This window comes from Macaca nemestrina, chromosome 12, assembly GCF_043159975.1.
Source record: "Macaca nemestrina isolate mMacNem1 chromosome 12, mMacNem.hap1, whole genome shotgun sequence".
Lineage (NCBI taxonomy): Eukaryota > Metazoa > Chordata > Mammalia > Primates > Cercopithecidae > Macaca > Macaca nemestrina.
In genome coordinates, this window is record NC_092136.1 from 132,307,977 (window position 1) to 132,326,433 (window position 18,457).

General features: G+C 43.8%; 1 protein-coding gene and 1 long non-coding RNA gene across 14 annotated transcripts in view; both read right to left on the minus strand.

Annotated features, from left to right (window-relative positions):
- Positions 1-18,457, minus strand: part of LOC105476165 (opioid binding protein/cell adhesion molecule like) — a 1,438,816-nt gene that overhangs the window by 498,395 nt on the left and 921,964 nt on the right. The gene's annotated exons all lie outside the window — the stretch shown is intronic.
- Positions 2,950-15,032, minus strand: LOC112425669 (uncharacterized). The gene is made up of 2 exons (XR_003016809.2): positions 14,322-15,032; positions 2,950-13,624 (listed from the first exon to the last, which is right to left on the minus strand). It is a non-coding gene; the product is annotated as an uncharacterized lncRNA (long non-coding RNA).

Consider the following 18,457-nt stretch of genomic DNA (forward strand, 5'->3'; position numbering starts at 1 on the left):
AAATTGCAGTTCAAAGATTTGTCTTTGATAGATGGTATCCTCTACCTGAAATCAGAAATCAGCCATATGGCTTCAAGAAAACATATTATCTTATAACCCCTGAATGTCAATATATAATCCTAGGTAACTGGATCAATGATGCCTGGTGAGTCTTGAAAGTTTTGCCATGGGCTGCCAAACACAGATTGGTCCTAAAGTGTAGGGGAGAAGGGGAGAGAAGACATGGACTCACATTCAGCTGGAAAAAATCTTGGACACCCTTTTTTGAGCTCACTGGTTGTCAATCTACTGATTCAGGAAACACTTTTCACCTATTTGACCATTAATACAGCACAAACAACACACAGAGAAGAATGCATTTCTATCTAATCAAGCAACAGATGCCAGGAGCTGCCCAGCACTCATCCATGCTCAGCTTCCTCACTCCAACAAATTGTAAAATAATAATAAAAAATCTAAATAACAACAGCAGCAGCTAAATTATTTCTCCATCTCAATTGATTCTTTAGATGGAATGTCATCTTGACAGATCTATTCTGATCGAGTTGTCTAATTGCATAGAGTTCTCATTGCTCTTGAATTTGTGACCTCAGACTGCTGTGAAATAAATGCAATTTGGAGAATTATTTCCAAACAACAACTGCTACTCCTCTGGGAACTGACTATTGCTTCTAGTTTTTGAAATTGTTGGTGAACCACCTACTGACTAAGCTATTAAGACTAGGTGTTTTGTTTAGATTCCAGGCTAATGGTTCTATAAATTCAAAAACAAGAAATATCGCAGAAGCCTGCAGATGGCCGTGCACTTAGGAGGAGACACCCAGGAGGCTGCTGGCCGGGCTCCTCAGATCCTGACCTAGTTAGCAGCCCACTCCCCTGGGCAGTCTGAGTGGTGGTAATTAGAGCTGTGTGTGGAAAAACCTGCCTAATGAACCTGCTTCAGAGGTAGCAAGTTTGTTTGAATTGGGATTATTCTCTGGACCTAAAACTAACACTGAGCTTGCCCAAATGTTCAACAACAAAACCAAATGTTTCAGAGACCCTACAGAGTTGCAGGTGCATTCAGAACCCATGTACATGCTCAGTGACACCAGGATCCCTTAAGAACTTCAGCTACTTCTTGGACATGCATTTATTTCACCGTAGTGCTAAACACTATGAAGTCCAAATGGACCATCTCCTTCAGTTTACACAACACTACCGTGGAGGTGCTGACAATTACGTACCCATTTTATAATTACTGAGGCTCAGCTATGTTACAGAACTTGCCCAGTGTCTGTCTCACAGATCAAGGGACAGAGCTGGGACTAGAAAGCAGTTCCTTTTTTTTTTTTTTTTTTTTTGGACCGAGTTTCACTCTTGTTTCCCAGGCTGGAGTGCGGTGGCACGATCTCAGCTCACTGCAATCTCCACCTCCCAGATTCAAGCAATTCTCCTGCCTCAGCCTCCCGAGTAGCTGGGACTACAGGTGCCTGCCACCACGCCCGGCTAATTTTTTGTATTTTTGGTACAGACAGGGTTTCACCATGTTGGCCAGGATGGTCTCGAACTCCTGATCTCAGATGATTTGCCTGCCTCGGCCTCCCAAAGTGCTGGGATTACAGGCATAAGCCACCACACCCAGCCTGGAAAGCAGTGTTGACTCCAGAGCCCACATTTCACCACCATGCTAGGTAGATAGTTCCCAAAGATGGAAGGCTGAAAATACATCGGACATATTGAACTTCATGACGCAAAGTTAGGAGACCAATTTCACGTGAGGAACGCCCAAGAGCGTCAGGATAATCTAGTCACATAAAAAAAGTGAGCCCGCGGGTCAAATTGCCCTTCCATAAATCCTAGTTCCAGCACTGTCTTCCAATATAAGCTTAGATAAGTTATCAAATGCTTCTACGCCTCCGTATAATGGGAATAATAGAATAATACCATTGTTGTTTTGAGAATTAAATGAACTAATATGTGTAAAAGCGGAAGTCACTGCCTGGTATATAGCCAATGTTCAATAAATGGGAACTATAATTTAATTAATGATGCATGTCTGGCCGGGCGCGGTGGCTCAAGCCTGTAATCCCAGCACTTTGGGAGGCCGAGACGGGCGGATCACGAGGTCAGGAGATCGAGACCATCCTGGCTAACACGGTGAAACCTCGTCTCTACTAAAAAATACAAAAAACTAGCCGGGCGAGGTGGCAGGCGCCTGTAGTCCCAGCTACTCGGGAGGCTGAGGCAGGAGAATGGTCTAAACCCGGGAGGCGGAGCTTGCAGTGAGCTGAGATCCGGCCACTGCACCCCAGCCTGGGCAACAGAGCAAGACTCTGTCTCAAAAAAAAAAAAAAAAAAATGATGCATGTCTTAGCATTCATAGTCTTCAACCGCTCCTCAAATGCACAGATTTTCTCAACTACAAGGAATGTTTCAGAATGTGAGCATGAAGCCTCTCTACTTTGGAAGGGTTTTTTGAAATGCAGCCTAAAACGTGACTTTTATACACCATGGTTCTCTTCTTTCTTCTCTTTGCTGCCTTCCGACACTCGCTTTCCCTCTGCCCCTACTAGAACGGGGGCACCTTTCATCAATACATTAATCCATGGCTAAAACATGACTCATCGTAGAAATGCAAAGGAATATTCTGTCTGTGTAGCAGTCAAGGACCCGTGGGGCAGGTTCTCATTAGAATGCTTTACAATAATATCAATCAGTATTAAAAATGTATGTTCTACTCAATTTTTAAAACATCTTAAATAAATCTTTAAATAAAGCCATTTTGTTTTATCTTTAGGGCCTATGAACAGTCAGCCCTGGGGGGCCCTTGCTTCCCTAAGAACTGCCCTTTCTAGAAAGCCCCCCTCAGTATGTAGTTTTCTCAGGGATCTCTGTGCTGGGGGAGTCAGGTCTTTTTGGTAATATTAATTTTATGTTGTGTAGGCACCCCAGTAACAGGGGAAATGAATATTATTCCATGAGGGTCATTTACCGTTCAGAATTGCTTCACGGAAGCTGCTAGTTAATCCCTGCCCTTGAGGAACACACACTGTACTCTTCTCCTAATACCATTGAAAAGGTCAGAGAGTGCACAGGAAAGGAAAAGAGGGCAGGGCCTTTGTTACAGAGCTGGAAAAATCTCAGGAGAAGCTGAAAATGGAAGTAGATATTTCCAGAAAGGAGCAAGCTGCCTCTTTTATAAACACCTTTGGGCTGGCAAAGGTTGCTGGCCTCTGTATCCCCACCAGTGTTTCCTTGGTTGAAACCCAAATCCCTGTAGCAACCAGAGTGAGGCTGGTTGGGTTTCATGCAATAGAGAGTAGTGGGGATTGAAGCAAATGCAGAATGCATATGGTGAAAGACATCCATGTTTATTTAGGCAACAAAAATATCGACAATTCTCTACCTGATAAAGCAAATATGTCGGCTTCCTGGATCTGACAATCATCCCCTGTTCTGACCATGAAAATCTGCCCAGAGTCTCCTACTAACCAGATTTTCCTGCCTACAATTCACACCCCTCTAATATATCGTAGGAATTGCCATCCATTTTTACTTCAAAAATTGTTTTCTATCTACGTCACTGACTCCCAACAGGGGGCCGCAGCTCCTTTTGCAATATGAACCCTACACATTTTCTCAATCCATCCTCCTAATACTCTAACAGTAAAAGCTGTTTTACGTTCCCTGGTCTTTCCATGGGGGCCTATGCCTGTATGCATTTCCTTATGCTGTTACCTTTTCCAGGAATGCTTTTCCTCCTCCATTTGTCCTTTGCCTGCTTCAAGAAATTGGCTTATGCCTATAATCCCAGCACTTTGGGAGCCCGAGGCTGGTGGATCACAAGGTCAAGAGATCGAGACCATCCTGGCCAACATGGTGAAACCCCACCTCTACTAAAAATACAAAAATTAGCTGGGCGTGGTGGCGTGCCCCTGTCCTCTCAGCTACTCAGGAGGCTAAGGCAGGAGAATCTCTTGAACCTGGGAGATGGAGGTCACAGTGAGCTGAGACCACGCCACTGCACTGTCTTTGTCACGAGTGAAACTCTGTTTCAAAAAAAAAAAAAGGAAAAGAAAAAGAAATCCAACTTCATGTAAATGTGACTCCATCAACATGATCTGTCCAAACGACCTTTTCCCTGTCCGCTCTCTAAGTCCAGTAGAATAAACCGTTTGCTCATCGATGCTCCAAATGCTTGCTGCACGTTGCTCTGTTACAGCACCAGCACACTGTGGTCCAGTTAGGAGTTTACACGGTCGCCTTCCCCACTGAACTGTGACATCCGTGCACGCAGAGGCCGGGTTTTATGTGCCTCAGTTATCTCACAGCTGGCAAATCTGCTGACCCATGGCAGGGCTGAGAGATGTTGAATGAGTCAATGAAAAAAAAAAAAATGACTAAATGAGTTGCAAAACATGTTGTGTCCCAGAGCTGTTCGGTAACTTTGCTCCCTGAAATCATTGGTAGTCAGCGATTTCTAAAAAGAAGTTAATGGTCACCATCACCAATAGTCATGTTATACCTCTAGGAGACAAAAAACACAGGAGCACAAGCGAGAGGACTTTCAGCAACAGCACAAACTCCTGTCCATCAAATACGGCCCGACTGATAACCGGAAGACTGACAGGAGCATGACAAATGATGTTACAGGAAGAAAAGTGAGAGACATTAGTTCCCTCCCCAAAGAAACATAAGGTCTCTCTCTCACACACGGACACACACACATACACACACGTGCACACACACGTGCACACATAGGTACACACACGTGCACACACACGTACACACACACGTGCACACATAGGTACACACACAATCTTGAAGTCAGAAGCCCCCGCATTTAGATTCCCCCTACAATTAATTAGCTGTTTAACTTTGAGCAGTCTCTCAATTTCTCTGGGTCCCTATAAACACATTATTTTCCCAAACAGAAAAACCCAGTGTATATGAATTCCAAGTTTTGTGCTTACTTGAAAAGTCTAAGCTTCTAAGCACTCTCCCTGGGTTTTCCCACTAGCCTTCTAGATACTTCCACAGGCACTCCCTTGTGCAATTCAGGCTAAGTGACCTAAGGAGTCTAGGAGACTTTGAGAACAGTGTGGTCACCACCCCCAGATTGACCACAGCTCCACCAGTTCTCACCAGACAGTTTTGTCTTATTTATTGTAAACACAAAGATAAGGTGCTGCTTGGTTAGAAAGACACAGCGTATTGATTTGTACATGCCATAAAATTGCCCTGCCTTTGCACTTTCATGTTAATAAGTGATGATAAAGGAGCTTCAGACAGGAGTCTACTTAGGCTTTCTAAACATTGCATTTGGTGGTCACAGGTAAGGATGCTCAGCCTTCAAACCTGCAGGATTCAGGCTTGCAGTGGACTGTGGGCACCAGCTTGAGGAATCCAAACCAGGGTGGTCACAGGTAAGGATGCTCAGCCTTCAAACCTGCAGGATTCAGGCTTGCAGTGGACTGTGGGCACCAGCTTGTGGAATCCCAACCAGGGTGGTCACAGGTAAGGATGCTCAGCTTTCAAACCTGCAGGATTCAGGCTTGCAGTGGACTGTGGGCACCAGCTTGAGGAATCCAAACCAGGGTGGTCACAGGTAAGGATGCTCAGCTTTCAAACCTGCAGGATTCAGGCTTGCAGTGGACTGTGGGCACCAGCTTGAGGAATCCAAACCAGGGTGGTCACAGGTAAGGATGCTCAGCTTTCAAACCTGCAGGATTCAGGCTTGCAGTGGACTGTGGGCACCAGCTTGAGGAATCCAAACCAGGGTGGTCACAGGTAAGGATGCTCAGCTTTCAAACCTGCAGGATTCAGGCTTGCAGTGGACTGTGGGCACCAGCTTGAGGAATCCAAACCAGGGTGGTCACAGGTAAGGATGCTCAGCTTTCAAACCTGCAGGATTCAGGCTTGCAGTGGACTGTGGGCACCAGCTTGAGGAATCCAAACCAGGGTGGTCACAGGTAAGGATGCTCAGCTTTCAAACCTGCAGGATTCAGGCTTGCAGTGGACTGTGGGTACCAGCTTGAGGAATCCCCATCAGAGCAGCTCCCTGCACCGGAATCGCAGGTTCCCCGACCCTGGCAGCCCCCGGAAGAACGTCGCTTGGGGGTCGCTGTGCCGTTGCTCCTCCTCAGAAGGGCAAGGGTGCCTCAGAGACAGACGCATCAGTGCAGGAACCCACCGCCCACACGGCAGAGCTGCCGGCAACGTCTCCCTTGGCCGCCCAAGTGAACAGTCTCCTGCAAGGCGGTCTACACCGAGTGGGACATTTTTCCACTTCTCACACATCTACACTTAAAAAAAAATAACCAGTCTAATGGTATGTTAATAATTCCAGATGGAGCCCCAGACCTCAAGGGCTGAGCGTAACGGAAATTTCATGTAGGTCAAAATACTTGGATGTGTTCTTTGGGTCCAAAAATAGAAGTGGTGTTCAGGTTGTGCGAACATTCTGAGAGACCATTTCATAGGCGTTTCTCAGGAGAGAGACGTGTGAGGCCGGAATGCTTCTGCATCCTGCATTGTGCCGCAGCTGCCTGGAAGATGGCAGCCCACCCCAACCCAACGGGAGCCTCGAGGCCGGGTGAGATCACCAGCCCTTCTACGGCTGCCACCTGCACTTTGCTAAACAGAACCTGCAAGAAGAGCCTCCCAACTGACCAGGCTTCAGTCCCTTGCGGAGAAGGAGGGTGACAACACAGGAGGAAATGCTTCACAGGGCATTTCTCTCAACTACCAGCCTGTCACATCAGTGTCGGCCGATGTCACTCTGAACAGAAAGCTTTGGGGCCCAAGAAATGCCAAGAAAATGGCAGCCAGTGGGCAGGGCAGCCACCGGCCTCTTCTTGCTAATATATGCAGCGGATGTGGCATTTCTGACAATATTGCTTCTGCCTCACTTGCCATGTAATGTTAAGAGGCTTCTAGAATCTCCTGCATTTAAAGAGTAATGACTGTTTTCAGGGTAAATGCTCTGTTAAATAACCCTGGATTATTGTGTCGTGTTATTACATTTATAAAATGGCATTTCAAAAAATAATAATTGTTTTAGAGTTAATTGATGTTTTTAACCATCACTGTGTGGAGAATTTTTATTCAGTAGACAAGGAGTGAGCAAGGGAGAAAGAGATTTCCATCGAGAGAGTCGGTACTGAAAATAGAAGCCATTCCTGCTTGTGAAATCCTGGTACAGAAGGCGCTCCTCCTCTGAGCACTGCTTTCAATAAGCTCTTTTCACTGCAATTAAAGCAGCCACAGGACAAAGGTAAATCTCAGCCGCATTCCTGAATGGAGTCTGCAGGCCTTGGGACTGGCAGTGGCACAGCAGTGCTGGGGGGCGGGGCGGGGCTCAGCACATATTCACAGGCCATTATGCCCCCACAGGGGCAGGCCTGGCCCCAGAGCAGCCTGAAGCAACGGCAGAGACCTGCAGTTCCACAGAGCAGTGACTTTTCAGATGTGAAGTTAATTACACGGCCAAGAGTCTCAGAATTTCATACCGCCAGAGGCAGAGCTGAATGCAGGGATATTACAGAATAAAACTTGGAAATTCCAAAATCTTCACATAGGGAGGATGCGAATGGCGCATAACCCCGAACCGCATCCCAGGTGCGGTAGGGATGACGTCACTCTCTTCCTTCCTGTCTGAATCCTTCCCTCACTCTCCTCAAGCATGTCTAGAGGGCAGTGCCTCCTATTATGTGAGTGACAGATGATCTCTTCATCACATGGTTTCTTCTTACAAGTATTTCCATGAAGTAGGAATTGGGTATTATTTTTATGCTAGGTTTAAATATAAATACATGCACACACATAGAAGATAAAGCTCATTTTCATGATCATGGAGCCTAACAGAGAGCCCAAGTCTTTCCAGTTGCAACTCAATTGCTGTTTCCACAATATATTCTATCATCCAGGATCTTCATACAAACCCTCAGAACCATTGTGGCTGCATGACAGGAGCCAGAGAATAGCAGAAAGTGAACAAAGACCCCAGCTAATTTGGAGGAAACTAGAAAGATGTTGGAATGTAAGAAAAGAATGATGGAGATCATTTAGCACAAATCTCTAATTTATAAGATGCAGAGATTAAAAGCAAGAATGTTAAGCAACTATCCAAGATCATACATCTGGATATGAAAGCTGCAACAGCAACCCACATCTTCTGACTCCAGAAATCCTACAATTCATCCCAATTCTCTTCTATTAGTCCTTGCAAAAGTCTGCATGTAAACATTATCCATTTTCTCCCTCACTCTCAACCACCGCCATAAATAATGTGCAGGGTCAACTTTGCGAAGAATTTCAAGAGAATTTTGATATCTCAACAGCTGGAAATCAGTCATTTGAGCAACAGATATATGTCCTAGCTTCTTGAACTGCCAAATAACCAGTAGATGAGTCACTAATGCTGTGAACCCAGAATGACCCTGCAAACAATCATTCCATGGTGCAGAAAGAGACACGACAGAAGGAAGTTGGAATCTATTACCTCCTAATCAAAGCACACTTGGCAGAATGCCCCGGCTTTTCACGCATTCATCAAGACATCCCGAGGAGAGTTTGCCTGATTGTTTCGGGAACTCTCCTAAGAGTAAGTGGATTGACATGTTATGCAAAAGAAAGTCAAACACAGAGACCAGTGAGCGCCATCTGACAGCAAAGACAGCAAGCCAAGTGACTCTCCAGTCACACGATGTACCAGGAGCCTTGGCACCACATGCACTGTGAGGGGACCCTTCTCCTCTGTCTTCACACTCCATAGCCTCTTTAGCACAAGGCCACCCAAACGGTGCAATATGACTTAACGACTTCACAGAAAGTGCTCCCCTTTCTCCATTTAGTCTAAAAATGATAAAGTTTGTAGTTATAGCTCTGTTTATTTATTTAAATATAAAGAACTCTAATATTATTAGACTTGCGAAGCAGGTAATTCCAAGAGTTGGAGCACTCTTTGCTGTCACCCAGGGTCACACAGGAGCTTAGATGCAGAATGCACAGAGCTGGAGGTATCAGGTGAGTTATCCCTTTGTTCCTCTTCAGGACATAGGAAATAGAGGAGGTAGAGGTTAATCAGCTTGAAAATTTGGAGCTAATTGAGAAGCATCAGTGAGATTCTGGGTATTAAGCTCTGAGGATCATTAGAACACTTGGAATCTTCAGCATCCCATACAGAAAGTCATGGAATAACGTGGACTCTTTCTGACACGTAAAAGAAATGAAGTCCTTCAAGACTCCAATAAAAAAAAGAAAAGACAAATAAATAGCTAAGACTGCAAAGCTCTCAGATATAATATTGAAATTTTGACCTTATCTTTCATAAAGCTTGAAACTGTGATAAAATATTATGACAGAAATATTTATATAGTATAGTATGTTGCAAATTCAATAGGTGACCAAGATAGTTTTCAATGATTATGAAACTGTTACATTAGGACCAATATATAACTCAATATACAAATCACCAGGATACAATAAACCCCTTTCCACCTCTTGGTTATGAGGTTGGGAAGCACAATTAATAATTAACTTCATCATCAACACCAACATCAATGCCATTATTATAAAAAAGCATATTTTTATGAAGCACTTTATACAACCAGCTAAATAAACATTTGGAAGCCTGCAATTTATATACTTATAAATGAAATGAAAGAAAAACTCTAAAATGGATTAGAAAAATATCACCAAGACAACCCCTATGACAGCTTTCAACACAATCCTATTTTACTTATGCACACTAACAAGTCTCAAGTTTATCATCTCTTGTGTCAACTATTTGGAATACCGTCCTAACTGGGGTTGCTTTTTGTTTTTGTCTTTGACTCTCATCTCAGCCCACATCGCTCCATCTCCCATATGCTGCTGCTGCTGCTGGAATGACTGGTTAATACATCATGACTTTGCTCAGACCTCTCAGTGGCTTCCTGTAGGATAAAATCCATGCCAGATCTTCCATAGAGACTTTGAAAACAAATGAGCAAATTAACAGGCAACTTTTCACCACATATCAAATATATGTCAGGGACTATTTGATGCTTTCGTATTTATAATCTTAATTTACCATTAGAATAATCCTTTAGGAGAGGCATTAGTAGAGTAGGAGTTGCCTAGAGAGAAAACCTGGAGAATGTGATACACGACCTGGCAAATATTCTACATATTACCATAATCTCCCATTTTTTCTGTCCTTTCTTTTATTATTTAAAAGTAAGACATAAACGAATCACAGATTGTCATAACTGCATTGATTGAAATTGATACATGGCAACATTATGAGATTTTATGCATTTGTGCTGGCAAAGTAACTTAAAATCAATGATTTGGAGAGAAATTATTCAGGAAATCTTAATGACTTATTATGGTAAAAACACTTCTAAGAGCGGATCCATTAATGGAGGACAATTACTGGAAAGTTAAATTTAATATTCAGGAAATCAATTAACTAGTATTTAATTACTTAAAATTATGATCCGTTAGTAAACATTGGTACAATTTGCTTACAAATATCACTTCTGATTATGAGTTATTGGGAAACAAAATGACTAATATTCTGTCATCGAAAGCAATTTGATTCACTTCACATTCCCCCTTTGCGTCTTTCTCTGAATGACTATTGTGTAAAGCCAGAGACCGTTAGAGCAGAAAGACGCGCTGAGGCCATCTGACCCCTCCTCATTTCACAAGGTCAACTCTCAGTCCAGTGTGGTGCCCTGGGCCTCCAAAGGTTGCACAGCTCAACCCACCCTGCCTTGGAACTAGAATCAAAAGCTCTCAGCTTCGAGGGCGGCCCCTTTTCTGACCATGGCTCCTTCTGAAATAACCCACAATTCCAAAAGGGAACCAAAGGGCACACACCCTTATTCTTTTTCTCTTTTTGGAGCTAGTAAAAATCCACGTCTGCTTTAGAAAGTCATGGGACCAAAGTCCTTTCTCTCAGCTCCACAAGAGAAGGTGGGCCACCTAGCACTCTCGACGGACTCCTCCCCTCTCTGCCTCCGCTGCAACTCACTAGGCATCCTTTCGACTCATTTTCCGGTGTTTTCTGTGTTGCTATTGGCATAACATCCTATCAGTGCAGTTAATTACATCCACTTGGAGTGTGAAGGACAACTTGATTGTCTCAAAAAGCCAGAGGCCATATAATCCATCTCACTGCTCTCGAGAAACAAGTTCCCAATTGTCTCTGCTTCGAGGAGGTAAGAGGGACACCCCTGGCAAGGTGCTGGCACCCATTCCCTGCCGCAAATGGAGAAGTCCCAGAAGAAGTGTCTGTTCCTCTCCCTCCACAGGCAAAGAGAACTGCCTTGTGGCGCTCTGCTCCCGATCCACGACTGAAACTCTTCAACACCTCCACAATGCTTAGTGCCTTCCCAGTACAAGTCAGTATCGTTTGATCCATTCTGAACTTGGTAACATTTACATGCCACTAAGTTTGCACATCTAATTACACGACCTAGTAATATGGTTACTCTCTTGTGACCATACATTTTCTGTTCCAATATAATGTTTATGGAATCGTTTAGATTTAAACGTGCTATCCAATGGCTTGCTTCTGTATATGGAAAAATAACCAGAAATTAAACTGCGTTGTAGTTATGGCCATGATGTCTTTATCCCTTTGTCCTTAATCCTTGAAATGGAAAGCAGACTGAGAAACCAGAGTCCCAGCAGAGAGTGAACTGCTGTGCCGGAAGGCAGGCTCTTTACCCGACCTCAGTCCCACCAGCCCGCAATAGGGCACCTTGCAAGACCAGGATGTCAAACTGCCTGTGGCTTGGCCGATTCCTGTACCAACCCAGAGCAGCCACTGAGTCATGAACACAGTGGGGAGATGGGGTGGGGATCCTCCAGGCAGTGTGAAAGCAGAGCCCTGAGGAGCTGGCTACGAAAGTGTTGCAGCAGAATTCCATAGGCCATTACCCAACACAAGGTCTTTTGTTTGCCTCTCAAGGTCTGTGTGGTCTTCCTGTGAGAGCTCCTTACGCTGCTCCCTGCAGCTGATTTGCTCTATGAGACAAATGCTGTAAGTTACATAACCAATCACATTGCCCTCCAGGTCCGACAACCGTGTGGCCTATGCAAGAGCTTTGTTCTTCTCTTTATATTATCACCCCTATTTTCCTTTTCCTTCTAATAAAAAGTTTAAAATTACATTACCTCAACATCTATGACCTTCTAATAATAGAGAAGTATACAGAACATGTGTATTCCACCTTTACCTTGCTGCCTCATTCTCATTCACCTCTTCCAAGGCCCTGTTTCTTGCTTGTGTGTAAACTACCAGACCCTATCTCCCCATTTTCAACATTATATATGTGAATGTGTATACACATCTATCTGGGTGATAAATATGTCAGACGTACTGTTACACAATCTGCTTTTTACCTCCCAGTGAGACGTGCACATTTCTGGCATCCACATGTGCTATGATACCTCATTCTCACAACAACTGCAAGGCATGACCTGGAAAGGCTGGCAAGACCTCAGCCTGTGCAGCCATTTAGGCAGTTTCCACAGGCTTGCCCAGTCACCACGCCTTCTGGGGTTGGACCATCAGAAGTCCCTCCCAAGAGTTTTTCTAAATTCCCCCTTGCAGAGCCTGGGACCAAAAGTCAATCAGCATTCAACTTTCTATTTGTATAGACATGGAAAATCATCATCTCCAAAAGACTCACACATTTATAATCTCACCCGCAGTGTTTAAGAGTCACCTTTCCCTAGAGTCCTCAGTGACACAAACTGTTTTTATTCATTTTTGAGAGGTAATTTGTATTTAGTGCTTTAATTTGTATTTCCCTGATTAAGGTTCAGCATTTTCCCACATATTTGTTCACTATTTTATTTCAAGTAATTGCTCATTCATATTTTTTGTCTACTTTCTATTGGGTAATTTATCTTTTTTTGGTAGTGATATGTGACTGTTCTTTATATAATCTAGATATTAATGCTGTAAATATTGCTAATCATGTTTTCCCAGTCTCCTGCTTATCTTTTCTACAGAGATCTTTCATATTTAATTAGGCCAATCTATCAATATATCAGTCTTTTCCTTTATTGCTTTTGGGTTTTTCCTCTTAATTACAAAACGTTTCACAGCTTCCATAATTACGTAAGTACGTGTGCATGTATGGGTAAAATTCTTTATTTTTCTGATGCTATCAGAAGTTTCATATTTATATTAATATTCAGATCTCAGATCCATCTGCTATTACTTTTTGATTGTAGTATAGGGTGTAGTTTTACCCATTTCTAACTGATGGTAACATAGATAGGTATCCTTATAAGCCTCTTTATACTCCTTGGAAATACGACACTAATTAAAAGTCAGCTTGACACTCTCATCACACCAAGAGAGACACCCTCTTGTCAGGCATTTATGCTGACTCTCCCCACCCATGACTGCCCCTTCTCTCCATGACTCTGGGTTTCCATGGCCTAGCCAAGCTATATCAATGTGAAACATGAAAAACAGAGTCAGTGGCAAGCCTTTTACTGTGGATGCACTGGCACTCTAGACAGGCACGGACATCACTGAATTCCCATGTAGAGTTGTCAAGATGGAGACAGGTAAGTGAAATTCACAGTTCCTAAGCTTGAACACACAATCTGAATATCCCAGACAGTAAACCTGGAAAGAAAGCAGAATAAAAGAAGATGCACCATGAGGATACGAAAACTTGCACAGAGTAAGTAGTACACTTAGACCTTTGGGGGCTGAAGGAAAGTGGTGTAGAATAAAGAGGTATAAGTCACTGTTAGAGAAGAGGAAATACGCTATGTGAGTGTTTAAGTAAAGAGAAAGTCATAGAAGACCATCTAAGACTTTGCAGGGGTGTTTGGGTGGGCAAAGTAGAAACAGAAGAGTCAAGGCTACCCTCAACCTGCCTCCTCCCTTGACAGAGGGCCTGAGGATCTCACTGCAGTCGGCAGCAGCATGGGGTGCTTAACGAGATAGACGACAGATTAGATGCTTCTAATAAGTAGGAAATTAAACTTTCACTAAGGCAGCATTAGTCTTCCCCTTCTTATTCTATTGTAAAATACGAAAGGAGCTTCACATCAGGTCCCAGAGGTTGTTTTGCAGACCCTGGCCCCTGTTGATGAGTCCCCCAGAGCATAGAGAATGCACCCCTTCCAGTAATCAAGCCCAAGCTACCATAACTAATCCATCATCTGTGGCCAGCAAGGCTGGCTCCTGAGTGTCGATGTGGAGTTAATTAGACAAATACCGTACGCTCTAGTCCGACTGATTATTAAGACACCATAACGAGGATTTAACATCATGGCTTGTATTGGAAACACCGTATTGTAACTTGCCTGCTCACCCTAGAAACTCTGTGGAGTCATCAAGTGACAATTAGCATTCAGTAGTAGCTGTGGCCTGTTTTTATCCCTGCTGATTTAATAAGACAGTTATTGTTCTCTATGTTAATTAATATCTATTGATTAAAGTTGAAGGCCGGGCATCAGGAATAGATGCTCTGGCTCACTCTGGAGTAGTTAGCATGTTTTTCTGCTCAGCCTGACTTGCTACTTCCTCTCTATGCTATAAAAGGGATTATTTCAGGCCCTGAAGAGATCCCAGACAGAGCGAACATTGGCCCAGCAATTAATGGAGCTGGGAGACAGACACTTCTTCCTGGGAATTGGGGAAAGAAGAAAATTAACAGTGTTCTGAGGTACCTCATTCCCTCTAAAGAAATTCTAAGTCTAGAAGCTGTAGGTTTTCTGGTTGCCATGGTACCTGGAACTAGATTGGCCAAGGTCACCCTTCCCTGGAGTCTACATGAAGGGCTCACTACTGTACCTGGCAGGCTCTGATTTCCTTAACACGAAGCAGCACAATGGCTTGCTTATCCGTCTCTGCCTCTCTGGGCTGGGTTTTCTGCTGTGGTGGTGATTAATGTAATTGGAGGGCCTACTCAGATCACTTCGAACTCCTGTACTTCTGCCCTGAAATGAAAGAAATGAGACTAGATCCACTGACTCTTTATACAGAAAACAAGCTTTTAATCTGTGGTGCTCCATGATTTTTGGAAGAAACTCATCCACTTGTCTACCTCCATGCTTGTGTGGAGTGGCCACTTTTAAAAAATTGTTTTAATATGTTTTCCTATTTTATGATTAGACTCAGTTCTGTGTCACGGGTCTTGGAAATTATCTCACAATAAGGTAAAAGCACAATGTAATCTTTAATTTACTAATTTAATTAAATGAATAAAATACGATTTTTACCTTTATAATGCGATTTTTAACATTCACGTTTTAAACTGTTTTTGTATCCCTTTTTTCTAGCACTATGTTTATTGAGGAATAACATTCATAAAGTGAAGTGCATATAAAGGGCACTGATCTTAAGACTGCAGCTCAGTGATTTTTCTACACATCTACCCTTGGTTGACAACATCCAGATCAAAATACAGAACATTCCCATCCTGCTGCCAGTTTTTCTCATGTCCATTTCTAGGTATTGCCCCTCAAGCTTCCCTGTGCCTCCTGAGCACCTGTACTGACTTCCATCATGATTAATTTGTTTTGTCCTGTTCTTAAGCTTCATAAAATTGGAATAATACAGTGTGTGCACTTTACTGTCTGGGAAACATTCCTTTTTAAAAGTAAAAATGAGTGTATCAAAAGCAGGGGTCTTTGATTTTCTTTAAGCCAGTTTATCACACTTTATGATATCTCCAATAATCCAATAATTTTTTCTAGTAGGTTTAACTGAAATGTTTCATCTTTCTTAAATTCTTAAGAACCTCGACATTCTTTGTTATGATTCCCCAATCACCACCAATCTTACCAGAGGACATTTAAATTACAAAGGCTATCGAGGTGTCTATTTCACATTCTTTTTCTCAACTTACACTTGCCAACATGAAGCACCAGGGTTGAAAAAAAATATTGTGACTTTTGTCACTATAGCCACCTTATGAAATAGGAAAGCTGGGATTAGGAAGCATGACAATGACATCTTGGACTGACTGTTGTCTTATCTGTGGACACCTGTGTATGACTCAATTAATTATGCTTGGAAAATTCAGGCTGAAGTAAGCCTAGGAGCTAACTGTGGATAATGGTAAAACACAATAGACAGAAACACGAAACATGAGATGTGGCAAGATTCAGTACATTCACTGGCACCTTAGAAGACCATCAAACCCAGAAACAGGCAACATTTGAGAGTATAAGTAGAGAGATGATGAGTCGGGCCTTTAGCCTTGAACCTGGATTTAATCACAAGGCTTAGGTCCTTGAAAAGAGACTAGCAAGAGAAAGGCAGGGCCTCAGCTTCAGGGAAATTAATTTACTAGGCAGGCTACCAGGACAGAGACCAACAAGGGAAAGGCATGCTCTAAGATGGTGGCTCTCAGAGAGGGGTCCTTGGACAAGTAGCATCAGTATCACCGGGAAATATGTGAGAAATTCACATTTGCAGACATCCACCCAGACCTACTGAGTTGGAAACTCTGGGTTGAGGCCCAGCAGGCTGTTTTAACAACCCCTCCAGTGACCCCGACCCAGGCTGGAGTCTGGGAACTACTGGTCTCAGAGGTTAGAAGGAGAGGGCTAAGTGGAATCTGTTCTCAGGAATTAGGAACCAACGTTAGAGCTGAGCTAGAATCACAGAAAGCACTGCTGAGTGCCAGGGCGATTGGCTGCAGCTCCCAAAGCCTCTCTGGTGTCAGGGCTGGGCCTGGGGATGGAGAAATTCTGGAACAGACCATCGGAATCAGGTAGAGCCTGATGATACACGTGCCCCTTTCCAGTGGATCTCAGCAAGTACCGTGATGTGTTGAATTGCTTGCTTCAGTCGCCTCACCTCGGAATTACAAGCTTTTTAAAGATAGAGGCCATGCTGTTCATCCCCACCCACAGTGCCTAAAAAACGCCTGAACCAGGACAGGAGCTCCAAAAACATTTGTAGAAAGAATGAGACAGGAAGTGAGTAAATGAAAGAATGGATAAATAAAAGACAAGTTAAAAGCAGAGCATGTGTATTGTGTGGGTCCACATATATAAAATGTCTAGCATAAGCAAATTCATTGAGACAGAAAGTATTTGGAGCTTGCCAGGGGCTAGATGGAAGGGGGAAATGGGGAGTGGCCGCTAATGGGTTTGGGGTTTCTATTAGTGGGGATGAAAATATTCTAGAATTAGATAGTGGTGATGATTGCACAACCTTATGAATATACTAAAACCCACTGAATTGTACATTTTTAAAGGGTGGATTTTACGATATGTGAATTATATCTCAATAAAAATAATTACATTTCTTAAAAAGCAGAATGTGTGAATATCAAGCAAGGCATTTTGGAAGAAACATTTCATATGCCAAAAGCTACGCTGCAAAGACCTGGGAGTCTACCGCAGTGACACTTCACAGGACAAAACTACAAATACAAAAGGAGACTCATGCAAAGGGACTGCATCCGACCTCCTCACGCAGCTTCACTATTCCAGTAGAGCAGAGGCAACCTGGCCCAAGGAGTGTAGTAAGCAGCACCGGCTGCACTACTGTGTCTAGGCAAATCCCTCCCTAAGAGGTTATCCTAATAGCAGCACAGGAAAGCACACGAGACCACAGACAGCATCAGGAGAAGTGAGTTCGAGGCCTTCTCCCTTCCTCAGGCTCCTCATCTGTAAAGTGGAGAGAACATTCACTCTAAACACTAAAACTAAAAGTTGTTGTGGTTTGTGGGAGAGGGCAAAAGAGCGTGTGAAAAGGTGCGTCAGTTAAAAAGGCACTGGGTGCTCTGGGTCCTGTCTTGGATCTCAGTCCCCCTGGAGAAGGACGGGGTCTCTCTGGGCCCAGCCCACTGCCTCCGAAGCCAGGGTGCACACATGGCCCCAGGACAGCCGCGGCCCATGGGAGAGAGCTGCAGCCAGCTCTCCCGGCGCTTTACGAGCCCTTCTTGTTATTACCTCCTATTTCTTTTTATGCTACTGCCAAAATACCACCATTAATCTTTCGCACTCCCTGAAGGCAAAACACGGGTAATTGGATTTATCTGGTTTTAGAATTTGTTAGGTTCCGTTACAAAATAAATAAATAACTGACCTCGAAAGAGAGGGGCGTCGTCCGGGCCCGTGCTGTCATGTCACGGCCTGGCCGGCGGGAGCCCGCCTGGCGTCGCCTGAGCTCATTAATCTCGGCTATCTCCTCCCCACACCTTGTCCCTCCTGTCTTCCAGCCAGTCCCTTCCTGCACTCAGCTTGATTTAAGAAGTTTTCCTTGCCTCACCCCCTCGGCTCAGCGCTTCCCACTGCGTCTGATTCTCCCTGCGGTCTTCTGCTCCCCGCCACACGCTGGCCTTGCTTCGTCACTTTTTTCTTTTTCCATCTCCTTCTACCACGGCTGTTTTCTTTCCTGACTGTACTGTGTGAGGTTGTTGAAAACTTCCTTTTGACAGCCTGGAACCCTCATGTTTCTTGCCTTGTTTCCCTTGGCTTTTTTTTGTTA